Below are 27,768 nucleotides of genomic sequence, written 5' to 3'. Positions count from 1 at the left end.
ATCAGTATGCTTCGTTCGGTTACGTATTGCTGCTGATTTTCAAACCATAATCCATTTTCCAGCGGTCTTCCAGACGCGCTTTGTGGTTTTCCAAACCTAAACCATTTTCCAGCGGTCTTCCAGACACGCTTTGTGATTTTCCAAACCACAATCCATTTTCCAGCGGTCTCCAGACACGCTTTATGATTTTCAAACCACAATCCATTTTCCAGCGGTCTTCCAGACGCGCTTTGTGATTTTCAAACCACAATCCATTTTCCAGCGGTCTTCCAGACGCGCTTTGTGATTTTCCAAACCACAATCCATTTTCCAGCGTCTTTCAGACGCGCTTTGTGATTTTCCAAACCAATCCATTTTCCAGCGGTCTTCCAGACGCGCTTTGTGATTTTCAAACCAAATCCATTTTGCAGCGTTCTTCCAGACGCGCTTTGTAGCATACAACCCATTGCCTTGTGTTTTTAAATTATCAGATATTTTAACACATTATCACATTACCGATTCAACTCACCTTTTGAAATCAGGGTCAGGATCCAACAAATCTCCTGGCAGGATCAAAAATGTGTGCCCAAATGGCCGGAGCGAATTGTTATGACAGCAGCTCTCCATGGGTGCGTGTGTACGCAACGGAGGTCTGACCAGAAGAGGCCGAGTCATGGCTTGCTGCGAACTTATCGACACGCTGAGGTGTTAATGTATAATCACACGCTGATGGTAATATCTCAAACAATGTAAAGGATCGTTTCGTGAAGCAGCCCAGAATATATTTGAATATATTTAACGCATCATCATCATAGAATAGATCCTAAGCTGAATGTCAGTTGTTGTTGCGAAGCAATCTGACTTTTTGGGCAAAATATAAGAAAACAAAAATGCTCATTATTGATATTGATGTTTTTTTACGTGTTAAATTGAATTTCCACTATTCAGTATTTTCATAATACTTTTATTGTCAGTCATCAAATCGTTTAGCAACACACGATATTTTCCTTTTAAATTTCCTATGTGCTAACGTATTCTTACATTTTTAAGCTTAATAGGCAATGATGGGGAGCGGTTTTTACAAAGTTACTGTTTTCATAGTAATTTTCATAGCTTCAAACTGCTTGTGCTCAGTCAAATTACACCCAAATTACTAAAAATTTAGAACGATTATTAAAATGCAAATGCCATCGTTTAAGCATAGGGAGCAAAAAGTCAAAATTTGAATCACTCTATTGAACATGAAGCACTTTGGCACAGTGGATTGCTGAAATCTAATACATTTCTCTCATCCGTTGAAAACAGATCATGCATATGCTGTAGTAAACGAATTTCCCATTTTATAAACACCGTTTACCGATTTGAATAATTTACCTGAAATGTTTCAAATGGATTCCTCATCGGATCGAGTTTAGTTTTTTAGATAATGAAAAAAAACATTGATAATTTGAAAATTTTAAAAAAGTTTTGTACCGAATATTTTCTGGCCCGCCAGCAAGTGTGAATTCTAAAATTGGCCCATGGCGTGAAAAGGTTGGGCAGCCCTGCCCTAAAGCGAGACACAAGTTGTGTTCACGTCCAACAGATGCGCCAACCCAAGCGTTGCGTTTGGTCATGAGATGAAGCCGTGGAGTTCATCGAGCTGCATCTTTGATGAAACATTGTCAGCCAACAGCAATGAACGATGAGTTGAGGTCGTTTAGCGAGCATGACACGTGGGTGTTAGCAGATCTGCCTCACGGGCGGAAAGCAAATTAAAATACAAGGGTGTACAAGGCAAAGCATGGGCCGGGTGGAACAATACAGCGTTACAAAGTGCGTCTTGTCGTAAACGGTTGTGCGCAACGACCTGGTTTAGTACGACGAGGTATACTCTCCCGTAGTGCGATATGCTACAATCCGTCACCTCATGGCGATCGATGAGGGGTCGATCAAAGAAGGCAAGGTTGTAGATTAAAGAAAGTGCTTTATGGTTGAAGCAATGGAGCAGAGTGTGGAACGCTCACTCAAATGTCGTTCGTCGATATTTCGACCCCATTCGTTCATCAGTAGATCCTTATTTGTACTGGATGATAATATTTGTAACAATTTACGTCGATGATTTTTTGATTTTCACCAACGACCAGAATCTGAAACGAAAATTGAAGCCATTTTTGAGTAAGCATTTAAATAAATGATCTTGGTGAAGCCAAGTACTGTTTGGGCATGCGAGTAAAGAGGCAACGGGCAGATGGCAAACTCTGGCTCGATCACAGAGCATACGTAGAATTATCCAGCGTTTTGGCATGCCTGATTCAAACCCCGTTGTCCAAGTATAAGACTGAGTAAATCAATGGCACCGAAGAGCCAGAAAAAATTGAAGAGATGAAGAGAATACCATTCGAAAAAAGCCGTTGGATGTTTGTCTTTCTAGCCCAGACCACTCATCCGGACATTGGATATGAAGTGAATGCTGAGAACCAGTTCAGTTCAACCCAGGACAACATAGGAGGCGGTCAAACGGATACAAAGGGATATCATTGAAGAACTGGAGTATACCAATCACAGATCTTGTTGGATTCAGCGATGCTGATTGGGAAGGAGAGCCTGATAACCAAAGATTTCAAGATTACATAGGCTGATCCTTTTTGTGTTAAGGAGACTTTCAGCCCGAGGTTGGCTGTCTCTGAATAGGCTGATCCTATTTTCAATGGTTGTGATGCAACTAAAAATAGGAACAAACGAGAATCCCCAATTGTTAGAAAATGTTGTAAAATTGCTTCCTACCCTCACCTAAGCATTTGATGTAAAATGTTCACGTGATTATTCTCAATAAACTAACTAAACTAAAATGTTTCTTTGAGCAATTTACGAATTCGAGAGGTATAGACTAACAATGGCTATTGGTTTGGACAGGTTTGGACGTTTCATCATCGGTAACCATGAACAGGGATGAAAAAAAACTATTTAGGGTTTCAAATTTATTGAACACAATCCTTACACAATAAGCTAATCTACTCAATCTCAATAACGGCACCCACTTTGGTAAATGCTTCTTTGAGCTTTTCCGCTTCTTCTTCGAAATGTCTTCCTTCACCATCGTGGGGCACTTTCGACGAACTGTGCCTGCACCAGATTCATGCCTTCCAGCAGGTTCTTAACTTCCTTGATGAGGCCTACCTTCTGCTTATCATCGAATTTCACCAGCTTTTAAACATCGTTTTGACCACCTTGGGGAGCCTCTTCCTCGTCGACTGGCGCTGCAGGTGCCGCCGCAAAGCCAGCACCAAATCCTGCCGCATCATCGCGGCATCGGAAGATTGCTTCTTTTCAGCAGACCACTCCTCTGACACCTCAACAGATTGAGAGTGGCAATGCTGTCCACTATGGATACTAGTTTAGGATTGGCCGGCTTTTCTACCTGCCGGAACTGGAATGATGAGGTTTCCAGCGGAGCAACTGCGCTTCTGCGTTTCGTATGTTGACTGGTTGAGATATTACGAATGTTTCTGCACGGTATTCTACTGATAATACGCAAATGGAACATTTTTGCAAAGAAAAGCGAACAAATACCGGTAAAAACGGTGCTTGTGAAACTAGAAATTTGTTCTGAAAAATACGTCGTTACGTTATGTTGTGAGCCGCATGAGTTTTAGTTTTGACATTTTCATGGTTACATAATGTCAAAAAGTAAATAAACGAAGTGTTGCCATTTTTAACTTATTTTTGAATCGACAGGAATAGACGACCGCTTCGACATCTGGCTGTCGGATTGAAAATCAAGGCAAAGAGTGCGCTGCGTTAAGGCTGGTTTACAGTTCGGAAAACGTGTCCCGGGATTTGGTCTCCCATGTAATTTAAATGGGAGCGGGATTTGCGTTTCCCGTGACAGGAGCAGAAGTCTACACGGAAAAATATTTTCCTGAAGTGTAAACCCAATCGCGGGAAAAGTGTACGGTTAAAAATCCCATGTGTAGAGATGCAAATCCCGCGGGGAAACAATTCCGTTTGAATTGATTCCGCACGGGAAATGTGTAATCTATGACGGAAATTTATTATGGGAAGAATTTAGTGAAGTGGATAGTGAAAATTGAAAACTGTGAGAAGTGTGTGTCGTATTCCAGCCGAAAACGGCTGAATGGAATCCGCCATTGAAGAGCGGTGCGACTGTTCGTTTGTAAATTCGACAACAAACTGCCGGTGCAATCTTCGTCGTTGCTATGCAACCCGATGGCGTTACCAACACCATCTCACACTGCGGCGCAGCAATGAACCGTTGCATCTTGACGTCGTACGATAATTTTATTTACCCGTATTCAAATGGAGAGTGAAGTTTCATGAGGGCAATGTTAACATTTTTTTTTCACGATAGGGATCAGTATTTGTGCATATGCAACATTGAGAGTTCGAATCAAGTCTAATGTGAAACTTGCCACATTGTACGGTAAATTGGGACACGCGAAATATGTGATTTCACGAAATTGGTATATTTGATTGATTATGTTTGATGTGCTATCCGCAATAGCAGAATCAATTCATAGTCTAGAATCACTTATACAAACTAAAATAATTAGCCGCAACTCTGAATACTACATCTTTCTCCTTCCCTACTCTTTCAACTTTGTAAGAATATGATTTCAGTTTTATAAATTTTTCAAAATAAAGCAAAATCAAACCTAAATTGCTTCAAAATAAATTTAATCTTTTCATAATATTTTAGTACCATCAACATCCAATGCAAAAAAGAACAAACTTGGTGTTAAGTACCGCCGTATTTTAGCTAATAACTAATATTGATTAGCCGCTTACTTTAAATACTACATCTTTTTTCATAGGTCTTCCATAGAATGCCTAGACGTAGTCCTACGTCAACGTGCCTTGGAGTTCTATTCTCTCAAAAAAAAACAAATGCATCGGAATCCTGCTTTGCATTCGCAAAGTCTACTCTTCTAGAGACACCACAAACGAAGTCCTACCTCAAATGCCTTAGAGTTCTACTTGCTCCGCTCCCGCTTTGGAGTCCTTCACATTCGCAAAGTATACTCCTCTATAGAATGCACAGCCGTAATCCTACGTCAAAATGCCTAGGAGTTTCCGGAATGAACACAAAATGTCTTGAAATCCAGCTTCGCATTTGAAAAGTGTACTCTTCAAAATGTACTCTACATAATACACAGACGTAGTCCAACGTCAACATGTCTCGAAGTTCTACACGCTCCGGAAAAATTAAAAATACCTAGAAATCCTACTCTGCATTCGCAAAATGTACTCCTTTATAGAATACCCAGATGCAGTCCTACGTCAAAATGTCTCGGACTTTACTCGCTCCAGAATGAACACAAGATGTCTTGGAGTCCTGCTTTGCATTTTCAAAGTGTACTCTTCTATTGAATAAGAGATGTAGCCCTACTCAAATATGCCTCAGAGTTTTACTCGCTCCGGAATAAACACGAAAATGCCTCGAAAGTCTGCTTCGCATTCACAAAATATAGTCTACATAATACACAGACGTAATCTTACGTCAACATGCCTCGGATTTCTACTCGCTCCGGAATCAACAACAAATGCCTCGGACTCCATCACATTCGCAAAGTATACTAGAATCACCCCTGGCGTCCTATACTATCGCAAGGGGTTTGACAACAACCACCATGTCCACGGACGGTAGCTCATTACCGTCCGTTGTTATTGTACGAAAATAAACATCATGTGTTTTGTTTACTATTTGTTTTGGTTAAATCTATAAATTGTTTTCTAAATAATTTGCAAGATTTACATCTTTTACCATAGGAATTATGTTATTTGATGATAAAATATAATAAACTTACGAATTGAAGGGAATCTACGGGTGAAATCAAGCGCTATACGAAATCATTTTTCGTAACTTGTTCTCCCGCTCCGAATCAAACAAAAGATATTATTATTGTTTATACTGTGTTGAGTATCACAGTTGAAATGGTCCGGGATGCAAATCGAACAACATTCATTAGTGTAATTGAAGTGAAATAAATGGTGTGCTGAAAGATGTTTTAGGATTATATTTTCATGCCAATAATTGCTGGTATTATTTTTGAACAAATTGAAAAAGTGTAGCCAACAATATTTTGGATAAAATCCAGTTGCTTATAAAGGAACGATTCGTGAGAAGTACTTTTCAAAATGTATGCTGGACATATTCATGAAGATGTTCGCTACGCTGAGAAGCATCTCTTGCCACGGGGCTGACTAGAATACACAGCTGTAGTCCTACGTCTACGTAATGAACACAAAATGTAATCCTACGTCAACGTGCCTCGGAGTTCTATTCGCTTCGGAATAAACAGGAAAATGCCTCAAAGGTTTGCTCGCATTCACAAAGTGTACTCTACATAATACACAGACGTAGTTCGACATGAAAATGTCTCGGAGTTTTACTCTCTCCGGAATGAACACAAAATGCCTTGGAATCCTGCTTCGCATTCACAAAGTGTACTCTTCTATTGAATTCATAGACGTAGCCCTACTTCAACATGCCTCGGAGTGTTACTCGCTCCAGAATAAACACGAAAATGCCACGAAAGTCTGCTTCGCATTCACAAAATGTACTCTAAATAATACACAGACGTAATCTTACGTCAACATGCCTCGGATTTCTACTCGCTCCGGAATCAACAAAAAAAAACCTCGGAGACCTGCTCGCTCCGGAATAAACAAAAAACAAAAAAAATGCCTCGGACACCTGCTCGATCCGGAATAAACAAAAATTGCCTCGGAGACCTGCTCGCTCCGGAATAAACAAAAAAAAATGCCTCGGAGACCTGCTCGCTCCGGAATAAACAAAAAAAATGCCTCGGAGACCTGCTCGCTCCGGAATAAACAAAAAAAAATTCCTCGGAGACCTGCTCGTTCCGATATCTTTTATTCCATCCTCGGGAGACCTGCTCGCTCCGGGATTATGTTATATTAAACACTCGAAGACCTGCTCGCTTCGGTATTTATTTCTCTGATTTCGGAGACCTGCTCGCTCCGAAATGCAGTACTTTTTTAGCATAAATCCACAACATAAAATGAGAGCATACTTACCATTTAGTAACTAGCACACTAATGGATGTGGCAAGCACCATTTTCATGTGCTAGTTACAAAACCAAACACTATTTCTACCGACTGCGACATGTCGTATTCCAGCCGAAAACGGCTGAATGGAATCCGCCATTGAAGAGCGGTGCGACTGTTCGTTTGTAAATTTGACAACAAACTGCCGGTGCAATCTTCGTCGTTGCTATTCAACCCGATGGCGTTACCAACACCATCTCACACTGCGGCGCAGCAATGAACCCGTACGATAATTTTATTTACCCGTATTCAAATGAAGAGTGAAGTTTCATGAGGGCAATGTTAACATTTTTTCACGATAGGGATCAGTATTTGTGCATATGCAACATTGAGAGTTCGAATCAAGTCTAATGTGAAACTTGCCACATTGTACGGTAATTGGGACACGCGAAATATGTGATTTCACGAAATTGGTATATTTGATTGATTATGTTTGATGTGCTATCCGCAATAGCAGAATCAATTCATAGTCTAGAATCACTTATACAAACTAAAATAATTAGCCGCAACTCTGAATACTACATAATTTTCAGCATAAATCCACAACATAAAATGAGAGCATACTTACCATTTAGTAACTAGCACACTAATGGATGTGGCAAGCACCATTTTCATGTGCTAGTTACAAAACCAAACACTATTTCTACCGACTGCGACATGTCGTATTCCAGCCGAAAACGGCTGAATGGAATCCGCCATTGAAGAGCGGTGCGACTGTTCGTTTGTAAATTCGACAACAAACTGCCGGTGCAATCTTCGTCGTTGTTATGCAACCCGATGGCGTTACCAACACCATCTCACACTACGGCGCAGCAATGAACCGTTGCATCATGATGTCATACGATAATTTTTATTTACCCGTATTCAAAGGGAGAGTGAAGTTTCATGAGGGCAATGCTAACATTTTTTTTTCACGATAGGGATCAGTATTTGTGCATATGTAACATTGAGAGTTCGAATCAAGTCTAATGTGAAACTTGCCACATTGTACGGTAAATTGGGACACGCGAAATATGTGATTTCACGAAATTGGTATATTTGATTGATTATGTTTGATGTGCTCATATAAACTCTGAATACTACAGTGTGAAGAGAAAACTAACGAATGCAATGAGCAATTAGTAGTGAGAATAAGAAGTAAGAAGTGTAAAATTAGAAGTGAGAGTTGAGTAGTGAGAAATGAGTAGTGTAATGAGTAGTGAGAATGAGGCGCGAGAAGTGAAGAGTAAGAAGTGAGTTATGAAGAGTGAGAAAAGAAAAGTGAAAAGTGACTAATGAGAAGTAAGAAGTGAAGAATGATAAGTGAAAAAATGAGTTGTGAGAAGTGGGAATTGAGAAGAGTAAAGTGAGAAATGAGTACTAAGAAGTGAGAAGTGCAAAGTGAGCAAAGATAATTGAGAAAAAAACTCATTCTCACTCACTCGCTCTAAGTCATTCTCACTCACTCGCTCTAACTCATTCTCACTTACTCGCTCTAACTCATTCTCATTCACTCGCTCTAACTCATTCTCACTCACTCGCTCTAACTCATTCTCACAAACTCGCTCTAACTCATTCTCACTCACTCGCTCTAACTCATTCTCACTCACTCGCTCTAACTCATTCTCACCACTCGCTCTTACTCATTCTCACTCACTCGCTCTAACTCATTCTCACTCACTCACTCTAACTCATTCTCACTTACTCGCTCTAACTCATTCTCACTCACTCACTCGCTCTAACTCATTCTCACTCACTCGCTCTAACTCATTCTCACTCACTCGTTCTAACTCATTCTCACTCACTCGCTTTAACTCATTCTCACTCACTCGCTCTAACTCATTCTCACTCACTCGCTCTAACTCATTCTCACTCACTCGCTCTAACTCATTCTCACTCACTCGCTCTAACTCATTCTCACTCACTCGTTCTAACTCATTCTGACTCACTCGCTCTAACTCATTCTCACTCACTCGCTCTAACTCATTCTCACTCACTCTAACTCGTTCTCACCACTCGCTCTAACTCGCTCTGACTTATTCTCACTCACTCGCTCTAACTCATTCTCACTCACCTTCTCTCACCTCATTCACTCTCTCATTCACTCACCAAATCTCACTCCTTATACACACATTCTCACTCGCTCGCTCAATCTCACTCACTCACCACATTCACTAACTCTGGCTCACTCACTTATTCACTCTCACTCCAATCACTCATTAACTTTTTCTCACTCACTCCTTACTCTCGTTCACGTACTTTCACACACTCATTCTCACTCACTCACTCAACCTCACACTCATTCTCACTTACGAATTCTCACTCACTGCTTTCACTCAATCACTCGTTCACTCACTCCTCCACTCTTACTTACTCATTTTCACTCACTCGCTCACTCATTTCCTCTTTCTCTCCCACTCAATCGCTCTCTCTCACTCATTCTCTCCCTTTCTCTCGCTATATCTCCCCTCTTCTCGTTATCTTTCCAACTCTTATACAGTGATCGTTCGCTAATTGGGGCACGACCTCGCCCCAACTAGCGAATGCCGTTCGCTAATTGGGGCGTTTTGTCAAGCGTCAATGTTGTTTACTTTTGCGTTGAACAAAGGGAAATTTTACGCGCCAGAAAATATCGATCCCGCCAAACACGGAAAAAAACGTCAATGCGATTTTGACATCACATTCTGACGTTTGACTGCTTTTTAATTGGGTTTCGCCCCAATTAGCGAACCCCCAACTAAAAAGCGCCATAACTAGAAAAACCCCAATTAGCGAACGTTCACTGTATAAAAGAAATCTGAACCAAAACCCCGAAGTGTAAACTCAAGCACGGGCGAGGATACGCAGATTCTCAAAACCCGAAAGCGAAATCCTGAAGTGTAAACCCAATTACGGGAAAATGTTTTGGCAGTGGAGACTTATCGGCGGAAAATTTTCCTGATAAAAACCCGGAGCAAAATCCTGTAACAATCCCGCGGACACGTTTTCCGAACTGTAAATCAGTTTTTCAACTCACTGTTTTAGTCATTCGCCTCTGACTAGTGAGAAATGAGTACTGCTAGCGCAAAGTGAGCAAAAGATACTGGAGAACTGCTATCCTCACTCGCCTCCAACTCATTCTCACTCACTGCCCCAACTCATTCACACCCAACCCTGCTCTAACTGCCCAAGTCTCACCACTGCCCTCTGCTCTAACTCCCACCACTGCTCTGATCCCTCACTGCTCTAACTCACACTCTGCTCCACTCTCGCTCTCCATCACTCACTGCTCCCCACTGAAATTTCACTTTCACTTTCATATTATGTACGATCTCAAAACGTCAACATCGACGCGTTTGACTGCACTGTTTCATTGGGCTCGCCCTCACAGCAACTCACTCAACTAAAAAGCGCTCTCACACCAGAAAAACCCAATTAGCGAACGTTCACTGCTCTGAACCAAACCCGAAGTGTAACCTGCTAATGGGCGAGGATACGCAGAATTCTCAGAAAACCCGATTAGCGAAATCCTGAAGTGTAAACTCCAATTACGGAAAAAAAATGTTTTGGCAGTGGAGACTTATCGGCGGAAAATTTTCGACCTTCTGATATCCTGATGCAAAATCCTGTGAATAAATCCTGCGGATTATCGTTTTCCGAACTGTAAACCAGCTTCTTTTAAGGCTGCCCTCACACCTCGGGAAAATTTTCAGCGGATTTTTGGAGCCCCGTATTTTAAATGGGGCTGATTTTGATTTTCCGTAGTCCAAATTCCTGAAAATATCGTATATGCAAAATGTGATGGGGAAAAAATCCAAAGAACCAAATTCCTGAGGTGTGAGGCTACCTTTTAAAGGCTGCCTCACACCTCGGGAAAATTTTCCAGCGGATTTTGAGCCCCGTGTATTTTGGGGTAAATGGGGCCGGGATTTTGCATTTTTCCGTGTCCAAATTCCTGAAAACATCGCATATGCGTAAAAATGCATGGGGAAAAAATCCGCGAACCAAATTCCCGAGGTGTGAGGCTACCTTTAAGGCTGGTTTACAGTTCGGAAAACGTGTCCGCGGGATTTGTTACGGGATTTTGCTCCGGGTTTTGTCAGGGAAAATTTTCCGCCGATAAGTTCTCCACCTGCCAAAACATTTTCCGTAATTGGGTTTACAACTTCAGGATTTCTGCTTCAGTTTTGAGAGAATCTGCGTATCCTCGCCCGTGCTTGAGCTTTACACTTCGGGGTTTTGGTTCGGATTTCTTTATACAGTGAACGTTCGCTAATTGGGGTTTTTCTAGTTGGGGCCCTTTTTAGTTGGGGGTTCGCCAATTGGGGCGAAACCCAACTAAAAAAGTACAGTCAAACGTCAGAATGTGATGTCAAAAATGCGTTGACGTTTTTTTTTTTCCGTGTTTGGCGGGATCGATATTTTCTGGCGCGTAAAATTTTCCTTTGTTCAACGCAAAAAGTAAACAACATTGACGCTTGGACAAAAACGCCCCAATTAGGCGAACGGCATTCGCTAGTTGGGGCGAGGTCGTGCCCCAATTGAAGCGGCGAACGATCACTGTATAAGAGTTGGAAAGATAACGAGAAGAGGGAGATATAGCGAGAGAAAGGAAGAGAATGAGTGAGAGAGAGCGATTGAGTGGGGAGAGAAAGAGGAAATGAGTGAGCGAGTGAGTGAAAATGTGGGAGTAAGTAAGAGTGAGGAGTGAGTGTAACGAGTGATTGAGTGAAAGGGATGTGAGTGAGAATTCGTAAGTGAGAATGAGTGTGTGAGGTTGAGGGAGGAGTGAGTGAGAATGAGTGTGTGAAAAAAGTACGTGAATGAGAAGTTCTCAACGTAATAGGATGAATGGCGACGGAACGGCAAATTTGACAGAAAATATATGGGCTAACTGTCAAATTTTCTTGCTTCTGTCGCCGTTCCAAGTTGCATTAAGTGTTTGGGGCTTAAGTGAGTAAGAGTGAGAAAAAGCAATGAGTGATTGAGTGGAGAGTGAATAAGGGAGTGAGCCTAGAGTTAGTGGAAATGTGGAGTGAGTGAGTGAGATTGAGCGAGCGAGTGAGAAATGTGATATATGGGAGTGGGAGATTTGGTGGAGTGAATGAGAGGAGTGAATGGGAGTGAGAGAAGGTGAGTGAGAATAAGTTAGAGCGAGGGAGTGAGAATGAGTCAGGAGTGAGTTAGGAGCGAGTGGTGAGAATGAGTTAGTGAGTGAGAATGAGTTAGAGCGAGTGGGGAATGAGAAATGAGTTAGAGCGAGTGAGCTCAGAATGAGTTAGGAGTGAGTGAGTGAGAAATGAGTTAGGAGCGAGTGAGTGAAAATGAGTTAGAGCAGTGAGTGAGTGAGAAATGATATAGAGCGAGTGGAGTGAGAAATGAGTTAGAGCGGAGGGAGGAGAATGAGTTAGGAGGGAGCAGTGAGGAATGAGTTAGAGCGAGTGAGTGAGAATGGGAGTTAGAGCGGAGTGAGGTGAGAATGAGTTAGAGCGAATGAGTGAGAAATGAGTTAGGAGCGAGTAAGGTGAGGAATGGAAGTTAAAGCTGAGTGGGAGTGAGAATGAGTTAGGAGCGAGTGAGTGAGAATGAGTTAGAGCGAGTGGGAGTGAGAATGAGTTAGAAGGAATGGAGTGAGAATGAGTTAGAGCGAGGAGTGAGAAAATGAGCAGAGCTGAGGTGAGTGAGAATGGGGTTAGAGTTAGAGCGGGAGGAGTGAGAATGAAAGTTAGAAAGCGAGTGAATGAGAATGAGTTAGGGAGCGAGTAAGTGAGAATGAGTTAGAGCGAGTGGAGTGAGAATGACTAAGAGCGGAGTGGGAGTGAGGAATGAGTTAGAGTTGAGTCACATTATGCACTTCTTCTCTAATTCATCTTTTGCTCACTTTGCACTTCTCACTTCTTAGTACTCATTTCTCACTCTCTTACCTTTCCTCAATTCCCACTTCCTCACAACTCATTTTTTTCACTTATCATTCTTCTTCACTTCTTACTTCTCATTAGCGTCACTTTTCACTTTTCTTTTCTCTCACTTCTTCATAACTCACTTCAGTACTCTTTCAACTTCTAGCGCCTCATTCTCACTACTCATTACACTACTCATTTCTCTCACTACTCAACTCCTCACTTCTAAGTTTACACTTCTCACTTCTTATTCTCACTACTCATTGCTCATTACATTCGTTAGTTTTCTTCACACTTCTCTACATTTTTCAATTTTCACTATCCACTTCCACTCAAATTCTTCCTATAATAAATTTCCGTCATAGATTATACATTTCTCCCGTGCGGAATCAATTCAAACGGGAATTCGTTTCCCGCGGGATTTGCATCTCTACACATGGGATTTTTTAACCGTACACTTTTCCCAAGCGATTGGGTTTACACTTCCAGGAAAATATTTTTCCGTGTAGACTTTCTGCTCCTGTCACGGGAAAACGCAAATCCTGCTCCCATTTTAAATTACATGGGAGACCAAATCCCGGGACACAAGTTTTCTCTGAACTGTAAATCCAGCCTTTAGTAGAAAGTTTCTAAAAGATATTTTAGTTACTAAACTAACTAAAGTAACTAAAATATCTTTTGTAGCCTCACACCTCGGGAATTTGGTCCGCGGAATTTTTCCCCACACTCAAATTAAACTAATGATACATTCTATGTGCACAAGTCGTATAGAATCTAAACAGAGACCCAATTTTCTATTTTATGTGCATGTAATAAAAAAATATTTGATGTACTTTTTTAATTATCATTATGCTCTGTATAGCATCGAAATGCAATGTTATGCGATTTAAAAGGCATGTTTATACAAACTAAATTGCAATAAAATAAACAAAATCGATAACAACGAAATGGCGCGTGAAGTGATGTTCTCTTCCCTCCTAGTAATGAATATACATTCAATCACAGAGAATAGACGTTGAAGCTGCACCGCTGCTATGTTGTGATATCTTTTTACGGTTTGTAGCAATTTCTGAATTTGGATTGATTGTGCTACATTTCGTTGGAAACGATAGACGACGAGATTTATTGCTCTACTGAATATACGCGACGATATTACAGTAATGATGCGTTCGAATTTCTTTATTTGCGATCTGGACTCTCTAATTCTACAGCAGGTAAATTTATATAATCAAATGGGAATGATAGGGACGAAGATTGGATATCGATCGGCTTTCCGATCGAAATGCCAAGCTAATGCTAAGAGCTGATAAGAAAGAAGAGTTGAGAGTGAGAGAATCAACACACTATCGTTTTCTAGCAGTTTGTGCTTCTTCCACGGACTACGATACTACTTTTTTAGATTTTGATTCAATTATGCTTCGGGCCACCGTGAAAATGTAGCAATTTTAACGACTCCGGATTATTTCATAACCGGCGGGCAAACACATGTCAAAGTCTATCCTTACTTGCTATCGAATCACTAGTAAATATTTCTCTATAATTTTAATTTGACTCACTTCGTTGGGTCTCTCCTTCTCTGCTTTCTTGATGCGATTTGTTGCAGGCTTCAGACGACAGGATTCTGTTTCTCGTTCGGTTTATATTTCTCCGTATCAGGATCGTGTGTTTGCTTACGCCACCACGTGTTACTTCGGCGACATTTCGGGACTGAATGGGTCAAAGCCATGTGGACTTCTCGGCTGACATGGTCGATCTTTCAGTTTGCTGCAGCTCACGGTAACCTGGATGCTGACAGGGTTTCTGTTACTTCGTCCGTCTCCTTCTGGTCGGCTGCGTCGTCCTCGCCTAGACCTCCTCATTCTGTAATCAAACATAGACGGCTTTTTTCAAACAGTAAATGAAGAAAATAAGAAACACTTAACTGGGACGGAGGCAAATCCGCTCGGCCTCCACGGGTCCGTTTCCGGAACGATGACTGTTGGCAGCGCGAAGTACCGAGTGTACTTGTGCGGGAATGGAGAATCGAGTTACCAAGCGACGGCATCCTTCGAGCCGACGATGTAACGAAACAATACTTCCTTCGAGCGACGACTTGGCAAGTGTTTAGACATCCTTCGGTTGGCGGCTAAGCTGAGCGAGGCTTCCTTCTAGGTTGGATTTTTGATTTCGCTGTCGGTACCAGGCAGTTGGGCGATGGCTTCCTCAGGTCTATGCATTTCACCCAGCAAAATTCACAAGTCCATCGGACATACCGTGAATGCATTGGATCAGATGCAGACTGTCGAGAAGCTGCCAACTGGAACCCCGTTGGGCGGGTTGATGTAAACGATGCCATCTCAGACGCAGGGAGACAAAAAATTCCATTAGTTTTTTTAAATACAATTGGAACAAAACGATACATACGGACGGAGGTCTTTCGACCCCCGGTGGTGCGGCAGAAGACTGCGATTGGTGGAAGGATTTCAGTTGCCTTCAGGCGGGTCGACAGCGCCGCCATCATCGAGTTGATTAGGCAACATTGCCACAGATTTTGAGCACTTCCTCGGCGGTATTCGCCGTCTTTCGTGCGCACATCGACGACCTGAATGCAATTGTCATCTCCCACGAAGATCTTCGTGGATCCGCCCTATTCTCCACTTCCAGTGGATGAAGGTTTTTCCTCCTTGACCAGAACCAAAGTTCCGACCTTTTTGCGTTGTTACGCCGCTGAGTCCAACGCAGCCGGGGTTGTAACCCGGATGCAAGTATTCGACCGCCATTGCCATTCCAAACCTTCGGACGTACTCCTGAGTCTGTTGGTATCGGTCTAGTCGATTTGTCGGGATGCTGTTTAGACTGGGCTCCTGTATAGCAGTAAGGGACCTGCGCACCAAGAAATGCCCCTGTGTGGAGCAACCTCCAGATCATTTGGATCGGATGTTAGTTGTGTCAACGGACGAGAGTTTAGGAAGCTCGACTCTGGGCTAAAACAGTCTGGAAATTCGTCCTGGTAGAGGATCACATTGCCCACAGTTCATGTGTAGATGGCTCTTCATAGACTTTACTGCGGCTTCCCCAGAGTCCCACAGTCCACAAGCGAGCTAGCCTCTTTTCAGCTCTCGCTGGGTACCTCGAAAGTTGAGGGCGTTGTTTCACCTGATCATTTGCAGGTTTGCCCCGACGTGCCACGAATCGTTTGAGTGCCGTAAATGAATGTGCATTGGTGGTCAAATCGGATAATATCATTCCAGATGCACTGCCTTTGTTACGAGGCACACGACAAACACAGAGACATAGCACTTGGATGGCAGTAGCACGGCGGGTTGGGCGATATGAAAATGGACCACAGGTTAGTCCACTCCAGCATGAGCGAAAGGGAAGGTGGGTGTACCACGTTCTACTCGGTTGTTCTCCCATTAGCTGCTCTAAGACCTTGAGTTTGCACCGGAAGCATTTGACGGTACACGCGTGAACTATTCGACGAGAGAGATTCCGTATATGAAGCGGCCAAAACTGTTCCCGTACTACAGCTGCGGTCCGGCGTAGTAGGAGTTTCCCGGGTGGTAGTGCACCAATATCATTTCCGTGAGACGATGCTTTTGTCCGGTGGATTATAGGGTATGTTATCACATGGAACAGGGAAGGGCGTGACGTAACCGGTCACCTACACGGATCACACCATCTTACGAGGATTGGGAACAGTGCCTTCAAGCGAGAATTGACTTAACTTGTCCATTTCGAGAGATCTCCGCCAAGTCTTGGGGCGGAAGTGTTCCTGTTGGAGCGATTTTGACGAGTAGCAGCGTAGCATAACTGATTTCCGCGCGGTCGAGAGAAATCCAATGCGACGGTTTATTCTATATTCTTTTGGCTCTTGAGTTGCGAGCAAATCCTTGTAGCCAAGCTTACAGTTCGAACGAGTTTAGAGTACGTGGAATACAAATAAAAATAACTCTGTTTGGTACCAGACGGTATTTGCACAGGAAGCGGATACCGTTCGTTCTTTTCAAGCTCTTCGACCGAAGTTTCGGTTTTTGTCGGATGCCCCAGTGGCGGCCAAAAAGGTGATGGTTGCGATAACCAATCTGGTCCATGCCACCAGCCTGTGTAGTTTTGCAGCTGTTCTGGAGCACATTCCTCGGGGAGATGGTGTCTGCCGGCTCTTCCGAGCCAGGAACATGCGACTACATGCCATCCGCCGTGATACGCTGGATTTTCGGAACACCTGTTTGCGACAAACGTTTTCTCCAAACGTGGGAGGACTGGCTGTAATACTTGGTAAAGGTGATTTCCGAATCCGTCCAGAAGAAGTTCTGGCAATTTTAAGTTTCTGGTGACTCGAACTCGACCTTCTCGAAGGAAGTGGCTTAATAGCAGGTTCTACACAGTTCCGAACGTGGAAGACTGACGATTCCTGCTCTTTTGCTTTTGCCGTTTGGTGCTATTTTTGATTTAGCGCGGTAAGCCAGGTTGACATGGATGCTGCCTGGTCGACGACACAGTATCGGAGATATATGCAGGTCTCCTGGCACGCCTTCTCCGACGTATCGGAGAATCCATGGACTTCTGAACTCACAACTCAGAAGCGTTGCAACGACTCATCGAGGGATTCTGAGGGCCTTATGCCGGGCGCTGAAAGCTATCCCGAAGTTCCAGCCACCGACATGTTGACGATTTTCGTTTAGCGGTTCCTTCCAATCACTGAGCCATCTCGCCATAGATCTTGAGAAACAACTTTGTTTGTACTCAGCACTGGGCCCAGCGAGATCTAATGGATCAAACAGGCGGGCGATATCCGAAAAAGTACTATCTGCTTGGTCACTGGCAGCTGTGTGTTGTAATTTGGAACATTAAACTGCAACTTCATCTGAAGAAGTATCCCATTGTAATCCTAACGTTTTATGGGAGCAGCAGCAGAGTCGAGTTCGAAAAGGGTGCGCTCATCTCTCAGGGTGTGGTGGAATGACGCATAAACAGCTGCGTTGTTTATCGCCCATTTCCGCAGGGGTAGACCAGCGGAATTAGTCAGGTCGATTAGCTGTTGACAGAGCTCCTGACCTTCTTTCGATGCTATCTGCTCCAGTGTTACGCATGTCATCCATATAAAAAGTCACGCCCAAGAACCAATGCTGCCTCTGGATGACTACCGGACCCATCTTCAGCTAATTTCTGGAAGACATTTAGTCGCGAGGTACGGAGCCGAAGATGTTCCGTACGTAAACTCGTTGTAAGTTGGAAACGTTTGCAGCGGCTGGGTTGCGTAATCCTCCATCGAATCCGTTGGTAATGGATGATCACACTTCCTCACCCTGATTTGCCTGCACATTTTTTTCAATGTCGGCGATAGATTGCAAACTGCGGCATCCGGAATCTCAGAACGATAGACAACAAATCATCTTGGATGACAGGACCAACCAGGAAGCGCGTCGTTGAGGAGACATCATGTCGCTTGAGCATGACGCATCGAAAACCAGCAATGTAATTTTCGTGGTGATACTGTCAGTTGTGTCTGACGATGCAGTGGTGAGGCAGATAGTACGATGGAAGTGTATGCACTGATAATAAATTGCAGTAATACCATCAACATAAATCTGTTTGTCATTACTATGCACGAAAAGTCAGTATTGCTAATAACGATATTGTCCTGTTCACCCTTAATGTTCTAAAGAAAGGTTTTTGGATATTTTAGCTATTTCTACTATTCAACATAGTCAGTCTAAAGACACATTGTTTCTCCCTGAAAAATCTTCGCTTCGCTGTCATTGAATTGAAACAATATCTTCGCGAAACTAAACGGAACATTTCAGTTTCATTTTTTCGGTAAATTCTTCAATTTTTATTTATTCCACCTGATCTAAATCTAAAACTTGATATTTAGTCGGTATAATGGTAAGTTTTAAAACCAATATTTGAAAAAAATGAGAGTTCTTAATGAATTTCAACTGTTGCAGATAATATAGCGTCAGATAATCCTCAAACAATATACGGAAGCTGGCTTATCCTATTTGGAGTGCGAAACTGGCAAACACCGCTGTTCCGGTAAACATGATTTTCCGCTGTAAAGCTACTTCTTCCAGCCAGAAACGGACGATTTGAATGCTGCTTATGTTTTATGTCACAAGTGTTCCAGATCTCTTTCGGAGAAGCTCTATTAGGAAGTGCACTGATCCCACTGGATCCTAATCAAGAAAAATGTGCCTTTCGGGTTCCAAATCGACAATTCGTATACTGATGCTGCTAAAGGGAGTGCGTGGACGGTGTCATTGGTCATTAGTTCCGGACCTTTTGTCAACATATAGTTTATAGATTTGCGTAAAATTTCAGTATAATAAGGAGTGACGTCAACGATATAAATCAAATCAAATAAAATCAAAAAAACAAATCAACTAATTTTGTGTTATTATTTCATAACAGTTTCATCCAAGCTCCATGCATTTTACTATGGTATATTTTTGGTGGTATGGATTTCACTATGTGCAAGAGAATGCTTTCACATAGTACAATTTGGTAATAATATGGTCGAATTCCATTACAATTTATCGCTGAATCCAGCATAGTAAATTTGGTGAACAATCACAGTCGTTTTAAACATGAGTTGCAGTTTCTGGCACAAATCTGGCGGTAAAATGTTTTTAATTTCACCCTTGATATGGTAAAGTTACTATGCCGTTGTTTTCTAGTGTGGGTTTCCGCATCCGGATATAGGCTGCATATGTCCGAGTTGCTAGAAGTTGTATTGCTGGAGATGCAGTAGAGCTAACACCTTCTAACTCCTCTGCCCATGATTTCATAGTTGACGTAACAACCAACACCATCGATGTTGGGAAACGCATTTTATAAATTTTACCCGATTCTCATATCAATCAACAAAATACATGAAATAATCAGCCAAAACGACAACATTAGTAGTTATTTTAAGGCGCGGGAATTAATTATTATTCCTTTGATTGAAGTGGTCAAATATGCATACGACAGTTTATGCGATCAAACAAACGTTTTGGATTTGTTTGTGGTTTGTTCCCATAACATGGCGTAAAACCAGGCTACTGTGTGGTTATATAGCGCCAAAGAATAATTATAGTTAGTTCAACGATTTATTGATTGAAGAAGGGAATCTTTTGAAAAGTTCGAGTTTCCGGGAAAGGTTTTTCGGATAGCTCTTTCCGTGAAAATTAAAATTATGTGGTAAAGATAAAATTATGTAGAAGAGTTTGTGTACAAATCAGTACCAGGGTTTTTACACTATTAAAGCATTAGAATGGTTCTGTAACAAGTGTACAAGCAGTTACCCTTCATGTATTGGCCAAAGCCCTCGTTCAACCAAATTTAAAGCAAAATGGTTCCAATTCTATTTTAAAAAATCGAGTAGATGAGGATTAGAAGTAAATCAATCGTGATTAGATTGCAAAATGAGATATAGTCCTGATTTATATGTAGGATATAAAAGCAAAATAATCAGACGACAACATTCAAATTTGCTATGAAATATCATTAGGTTATTAATGTATTTGGTATTTGGAAGAAGTGATTAATATCTCGAGCTATTAGTTTGTTTTTTTATCAAACACATCTTGATATTTAAATAACTCTTCGTGCATTTTTGTTGATAATTTGCATGTTTTCTTTTTGAATCCTACATCAAAGTCCATATCATGTTTTATAATTCAGTTCTGTCCAAGGTAATGAAAATATGAATAAGAATTGCATTGCAATTGCAAAGCTAAAATAACAGCCTGAAATATATTAGGATCCTCCGTAAATGTGCTCGAAATAAACATACCAATATTATCAGTGAGGTCAAATAGAAGCCATTTAACATGCACTAATTCTTATGTGTTAAGTCCTCAGTGGCAGACCTCTCCCACGCAAAAAATGAAAGATTTTGGTTCTGATATGCACTTGAAAAATAAATTACAAATTACACTTTAGAGGAGGAATGGGGATTCAGATGAGTGTGATTTTCCATACACAATTTTGATATGCTTTAAAAAATGTGACAAATGGCTAATAAGGATTTTCATTCTTCTTTTATATTATACTTCCTTTTGAATGATCGCGATTGTCTTAAATCAAAACTTTTGGCGACAATATTTAGAAACAAACATTATTGTATTGATTCAAAGAATGTAAACGTTTATCTCCAGAGCTACACCTCGATAGATGAAATCTTTTTTGTCGGATTATCCGTGGATTTCACAAGAAATGCTTGATTTAGCAGGAATTTGCATATGAATTTTGGTTAAAAAATCAGTTACGCCCAAATCACAAAGAAGTCCTGAAATACGACAAAGTAAAAGTAAAACTTCTGTTGTGCTTAATTAGTGGATTGTGAATGTCGAAAAAATATGAGAAGGTTTTTGCTCCATATTGCAGCAGGTAATGGGTACGTCAACTTATGCGATCAAATGACCATTTTTCAAAAACAATTATCGCCATACTCGAATGTTTCAGAACAAAACATGAATATTTTTTCATGGAGCATATATATAATCGTACGAAGAATCCATATCCGCAAAAAAGTGTGTTTTGGTCATTTTGGCTTATACGTCAATTATGTGATCATGGGCAGTCCTGGGCTAAAGCTGACTTTATTCCAGACAGCTTACTTCCATAATACCTCTGCCAGACAGTGGGGGTTAGATTGAAAATACGCACAAAAAAAACTTAAACTTTCGTATAACGCGCTGTCATACACGGAACAACCGGTCGGAGCGATAGCCCAGGCGCTTTTGGTTGAACTAAATTTAGGGAAAACTGCTTTGTATGTTTTAAGTTTTGATGCCAAATTATGATCGGTGCAGATCTGGAGCCGCTTCACAATGGAATTTTGATTCTGGAACTTGCTTGTAAGATCCTTCTTTACTCAATTAGAATCAACCAAGCATGTTCAATGTCCATACGAGTTCCCTAAGCCATTGCGTATTATATGCAGTCCAAATTAGTTTGATGCAGATGTTCTAGGTTCTCCAATTTTTGAAGTTCAGATCATTGGATCTAGCAGGTCAATTTCATCTGCTTTAAACCGAAATCAATATTGATTTATCTTGCACAAATCTTCCATGCGTCTTCATATGCTTCTATGTTTGTTTATATGCCGCTGAACAGTTTTCAAAATCCCTACCTATCGGTTCCCCTGGGAGGCCCATTTTTGACTGAAAACCTGTGGAACGCCGCATGAGTATTTGTGAGACTCGACTTGCAGCCATTGACAGACACGGCAAAAGTTCTATCCTGGAGGAAAGATTTCACTGGCTACACTGTAAAGAGGTCAATTTGCTGTGTAGTTTGAAAATTATCGCTTCTGCCAAACAGAATCGTACGCCCTTTTCCAGTAAAATCATGCCAGTTTAGTGTTGAACCTTGTTTTGTGATGATTCGTTGGTGACCAATCAAGAATGAATTGTTCATTGGGGATGGGTTGACATCAGATTACGCCCAAGCGGTTGAAGATTAGTCGCTCAAGAATCTTCCTCAAACCGCTCAAAAGACGAGGTAGTTTGTAGGAAGAGTGACGTCTTTTTGGACTTTGGATATAGACACGCAGGCATTTTCGTTCGTCAGTAGTCTCGAAACCAATAAAGGAGACGCTTTTTGTAAAACTCATGCGCTCAAATCGTAAGCTCAGGAGAAACGTTCTGCATAGTGGGAGTTCTAGCAAATGTACGTTGCTTTCTTTGGTTTAGCCTCTACGACGATGGAGAAATCTGCCGTCTCCTATTGCTTTCGTGTTTCCATTTGTCGGGAACATTAGTTTGTTGCACGATTAAAATGTTTTGTTAGGAAGACAGACCTTTACGAGGTAGCCTTCCAGCATGACGTTCCGAACTCCATCCTTTCCTGGCGTTCTGCTCGTCAGGTTCTTGTCCGCTCTATCGTGTCCTTTGCTTATCTACGCTTATTCGTTTATTTATGGTGTCATCAATTAAAACATCAACATCAATGATTTAAAACTAGTATGGTCACCTAGAATAATAACTAATTAACAAAACAGTAAAATCACAACGAAAATAAAATTGTCATGGGACTTAAATACACTTATCTAGCATATGGCTACGACGAAAAACATTTACAAAACTACGGCAAAGCGGATCTCTTGTCAAGTGGTAGTCAACTGATGCCACCCTATTAAAAACTCTCTGTAGCCCGTTCAGTGCGTTGCCCCAACCATAGTTGGTACGGCGAAGGGAAGTCTCATCATTATGCTATTCCGCAATGGCCGATGTTGCACGCTAACGTTAATTTGTTGCAGAATGTCTGGACAATCGATCCTTTTCTGTATAATATCAGCGACGGTTAGTGCTCTGCTTAAGTCCCTACGGATAAGCAACGGAAGAAGGTCGATCAGCTGGCAGCGGTCCCGAAACTAGGGAGGCGAAATGGATCTCTCCATGGTAGTTTGCGCAATGCAAAACGAACAAGCGGCGTTGTTTTGATTCGATGCGCTCCGATCCGTTGTTGTAGTAAGGACCAGACCGCCGAGCAATATTCCAACGTACGGACGAGAGAGCAGTAGAGTGCCTTCAAGCAATGTACGTCGGTGAAACTTCGTCGCCACCCCTGAACAAAAAGCCAAACGTTCTGGCCGCTTTATCGACGACAAAGGATATGTCCTGGTAAATTTAAGTTGCGAATCCAGAAGAACTTCCAAATCTTTCACGCAATGCACTCGGTTGATGGTGGTGTCGAGAGAGTAACTAAACCGGATCGGCTCCTTCTTTCGTGAAAAGTAATTACCGAACATTTCGCCGGATTGACCACAAGTCGGTTCAGAGAACCAGTTGGAAAACACAGTGATCTGGTTTTGGAGGGATTGGCAAAGTATAGCCGTGGTCCATCGATTACATGGTGAACATCGTTGAAGTAAAGCAGGGAAAATTAATGGCCCCAAGTGGCTGCCCTGCGGTATACCAGACGAAGCGGGAAAACTATCGCCTAAAGCAACCACAAGCTGGCGTCCTGTCAGATATGATCGAAACCAATCGGAAGATTTCACCGACTCCAAGTCTGTCAAGCGATTGCAATTGTATAGGTTCAGCTTATCGAATGCTGCAGAAAGATCCGTGTAAATCACGTTCGTTCGAGTGCGTGCAATCATGCTATCCGACATACGACGTTAAACACAATAATTAGTGGTTGAACGGCAGCTGTAAAACCATGTTGGTCAGCGCAAAGATATTGTTTGCAGTGGGCATTCATCGGTCCAACAACCAGTTTGAAGCTTCGCTATTGACTGGATGATACCCGGTAATTGTTAAAGAAGCTGAGATCTCAGTCGTCGCTGTATCCCTCTCTGGTAGCGTAGGAAATGATAGACTGATCCGCTTAGACTCGTTGTTGAGTATGACATAGTGGAATTTGGTGGCATCGTACGGTGATGATGTGAGAGTATTCTATGTCCACTGGATCGAGAATGTGTTCCCAATCCATTTGATAGCACTTCAGTAATAGCGCGATGGTCCGCCTTAGGAAACGCGACACCACGGCTGGGGGTTGAAGAAATCAGCATAATATTATCTTCGACGGCAATTACTAGAGGGCGGTGATGAGGAACATCCTAGCTAAGGTGCAGGAACCAAACAGATGGAAGGTGCCGTGGTACGACCACTCTCGAAGCAGAGGTCAGAGAGCGATTATTCTCTTAACCTCGCTATTGATTTGAGATAGCGTTGCGATACTGTAGTTATCCAGAAGTTTAACGGCACCTGCGTGGAACGTGAGCTTTCAAGATCCGGACGGAAGAAGCAGTGAGAATAGGAGTCCATGTAATGCTCGTAATGTGAAGTCGCCCAAAATCACAACCTCATCACAAGGCGCGGCTACATCGAAGCACAAGATAAGATCAACAGTGTGTGTCAATGAGATCAAGTCGCAGGTCCGATCCGGAGGGATGACATCAGAGAATAAGTTGTTCCTGTCGCCAGTGAAGAACAACCCATACTTGCTCGCTTCGTCAATCTTACGCCAGGTTGTATCTGTAGTCCACTCTTTTGTTTGATTGCGTAGCTCTCCCAGGATGTTCTCGCTTGATTCGAAAAAGACATTCTTGACACCGTCCACTGCTCTTCTACACTGTTACCTTCTATACTGTGCTGCACAATTTTCAAGTTCTTCGACAAACCATCCCTTCACAGCTAGTAATCGGATCTCACCCTTTAGAAGGTGATGGTCAACGCAATGTAAGCGCTACGTTTACTGAGCATCAAGAAGGTTCCGTCTCCATTTCTGGCAGATGCAGATGTGATCGAAATGAATTCGATGTTCATCCCCAGAGATAGCGTGACTTGGTCCATTTAGTTATTGCCAGAATTTGGCAAAAGCTTACGTATTTGCTGATTTATCCAAGAGCGTGACGTCCCACAACACGCGCATATTCCTTTGTGTTGCAGCCAATGTCTCCAACTTGCCATGCTACTCAGCAGCATCTTTCGGTGCTAAAGATTGGATTATCTGAGGTCCTGGCTGTAATTTTTGTTCTCAAATATGGCCAACGGACTTAGTACCATGTTTTCGAGCTTCATGCGCTGCCCTTGCTAGCAGAGTTGGCCAACTTGCCTTGTGAGCTAACGTTCATTATCCAAGAATTCGTGTCCTTTGATTCATGCCAATAGTCGTCAAATAATTTAATCTTGATCTTTCTTTGTTGGTTTCTCGAACAGTTTCTTAGACCCTAAACAGTAGGATATTGACCTAAATCCCTATCCACCGAAAAATGGATGCCATCTTGGATATAGCTTCAGCGGATTTGTATTCTTACTCAGCCGGCTTATTTAGGGCATCAACGAATGAATGCGAAAGATTTGATTTTCCTTGCTATTATTTTGAATAACGTAAAATAAATTAAAACTCAAAGCCGCCTACGTAATCTAAATGATAATCAGTATGAATGGCCCAGTTTATGAATCGAGCATAGTTGGAAAGATCAAATCATTCCCCCAAAAACTCACCTTCAGCAAATACACGATAATCCTCGTAAAGTAGATGTAGCAAACGATCATGATGTAGAACTGGCGGAACAGTTTCAGTTTGCGAAATTAAGCAGCTTTCCGTCCGTTCCGGCGCTTCCTGCAAGTGCCGGATGGACCACACCACTGGAACAGAATCGCTCCAACACAGCAGATCAACCAGTATGAAATGTCCGCCACGTGCTGCTCCTCGTCGCCCCTCGCTCTCGGCGATTATGATTTCCGCCACATTGGCCAGCACCTGCAGCGGAATCACTATCAAACAGCTTTTGTCCTTGTCGGCCAGGATGTGCTTGATGAAGGTCCATCCGGTACCAATCAGGACGATCGTAATGAACAGGACCGCTCTTTCAGTCTGAAATACGCAAAGCGATATCCAAGCTCAAATGGTATCGAGGGCCCAAATGAGTAATATAATACAAAATTGCCCACGCTTCGACGTGTTCGCCCTTGGTCTGAATGTGAAATGTGATCCCATGGAATAGCAACGAGAGCGACTTCAGGAAACCAAAACCGCCATGAGGTAGTGGATCTTGAAAACGGGATGCTTGCTCTTCTTCAGGATGAACACCAAAACAGACGACAGGAAAACAACAACGACATCATGAAGAGCGCCGGATCTCCTGCCGAGAGGTAATTTGCCGTTCTTTCCTCGATATCGACGTCGAATTGAAGCGGGTATAAAGACTTATGTCGTAGTTTGGACAGCTGTGGAAATACAGATTGTAGAGCCCTCGTCGGCTTTGTTCGAGACTTCCATTGCAAACTGAAATAGTACGATTATAGTTTAATAATATCCCGATTTTGGCATAATTAGCACTACTTACGTAAAGCTGCAAACTTTGAATGGGAGATTATTCTTCGTACAGGTCAAATTGTAGTTGCGACATACGGAAACCAGATCAGTAGCTAAATAGGGTTTGAAAATAAAAGTTAGTTCTAAACAAACACAAACTGAATTCGATTACCTTCCGTTTCCGACGTTGATGTACATTGACTTGGAATGCTCACCGTTGCAAACGATTGTCGTTTCCACGCATCGGCGGAATATGGTAGCGTCCTTATAGATGTGCGTATTTTGCCACTCGCTTGAACAATTCAGATGAACTCTGATGGAATATCGAATGAGTAAAAAATGGTTTATAACATTGAAATGATTTCTGGATCTTTTCTAGAATTAAATGAAAGTACTTACACTTCTCGCTGTAAATCCATTTGAAGAATAGAATAGGACCACTTCGTAGGAACTTATCGGTTCAGAAGAATACAATTGTCCTGATGGGTATCCAAGTGGGTTCATCGCCGAAAGTGTTTATCCAAGAAAGTCCATACTAAAATAAAACTACTTATTGCTTTCGCTTCGTGCTCCCCTTAATAAAAGAAAACAATCAGCACTTACAACATTGCTATCGGTATGGGAACGACACAAAATTGGAAACTTTACGTCCAGAATTCTCCGGGTAGAACCGAACGTACTTAACGGATGTATCGTCGTAAATCATCCTGAAGTTATAAAACATAATCCTTTTGTCATTGCACATTCAGAGCACAAAATTTACATCAAACTCACCCGAACTTCCAGATGATGTCGTCGCCGAGCAAAACTGTAACAGCAGCAGCACCGTCCAAGGCAACGGATGCTAAGGATTTCATTCTTACCAGCGGCGGGTCACCTGGGACGCTACTGCATTGAAAGTCCACACCAAAGCAGAAAACTACCGAAAATTGGAAACTATTGATTTGATTTCACTGCTGAATTTACTTTTCTTTTTGCTGTCGTAGTCGATCTGTCATCGACCGAGGCACAAATACAAGGAAAAACTTCTTCGTTGTCAACTGACAGATATCAAATTTTTCGTTTTGATGCGATTGCTCCTCTGCTGGTCAATTTTAGAAACTATAGGCAAATTTATTTAAA

At 42.1% G+C, this 27,768-nt stretch overlaps 2 pseudogenes; both read right to left on the bottom strand.

Moving 5' to 3' along the window:
* Positions 1–2,972: 2,972 nt before the first annotated feature.
* LOC134204288 (uncharacterized) lies at positions 2,973–3,505 on the bottom strand (annotated as a pseudogene).
* A 12,907-nt stretch (positions 3,506–16,412) lies between these two features.
* On the bottom strand, positions 16,413–27,503 carry LOC134204304 (protein GPR107-like; annotated as a pseudogene).
* Between the last annotated feature and the right edge of the window lie 265 nt (positions 27,504–27,768).

The sequence above is a fragment of the Armigeres subalbatus genome, unplaced genomic scaffold (genome assembly GCF_024139115.2).
Source record: "Armigeres subalbatus isolate Guangzhou_Male unplaced genomic scaffold, GZ_Asu_2 Contig515, whole genome shotgun sequence".
NCBI lineage: Eukaryota > Metazoa > Arthropoda > Insecta > Diptera > Culicidae > Armigeres > Armigeres subalbatus.
Note: the sequence above shows the minus strand (reverse complement) of the source record. Positions and strands in the feature narration are given on the sequence as shown.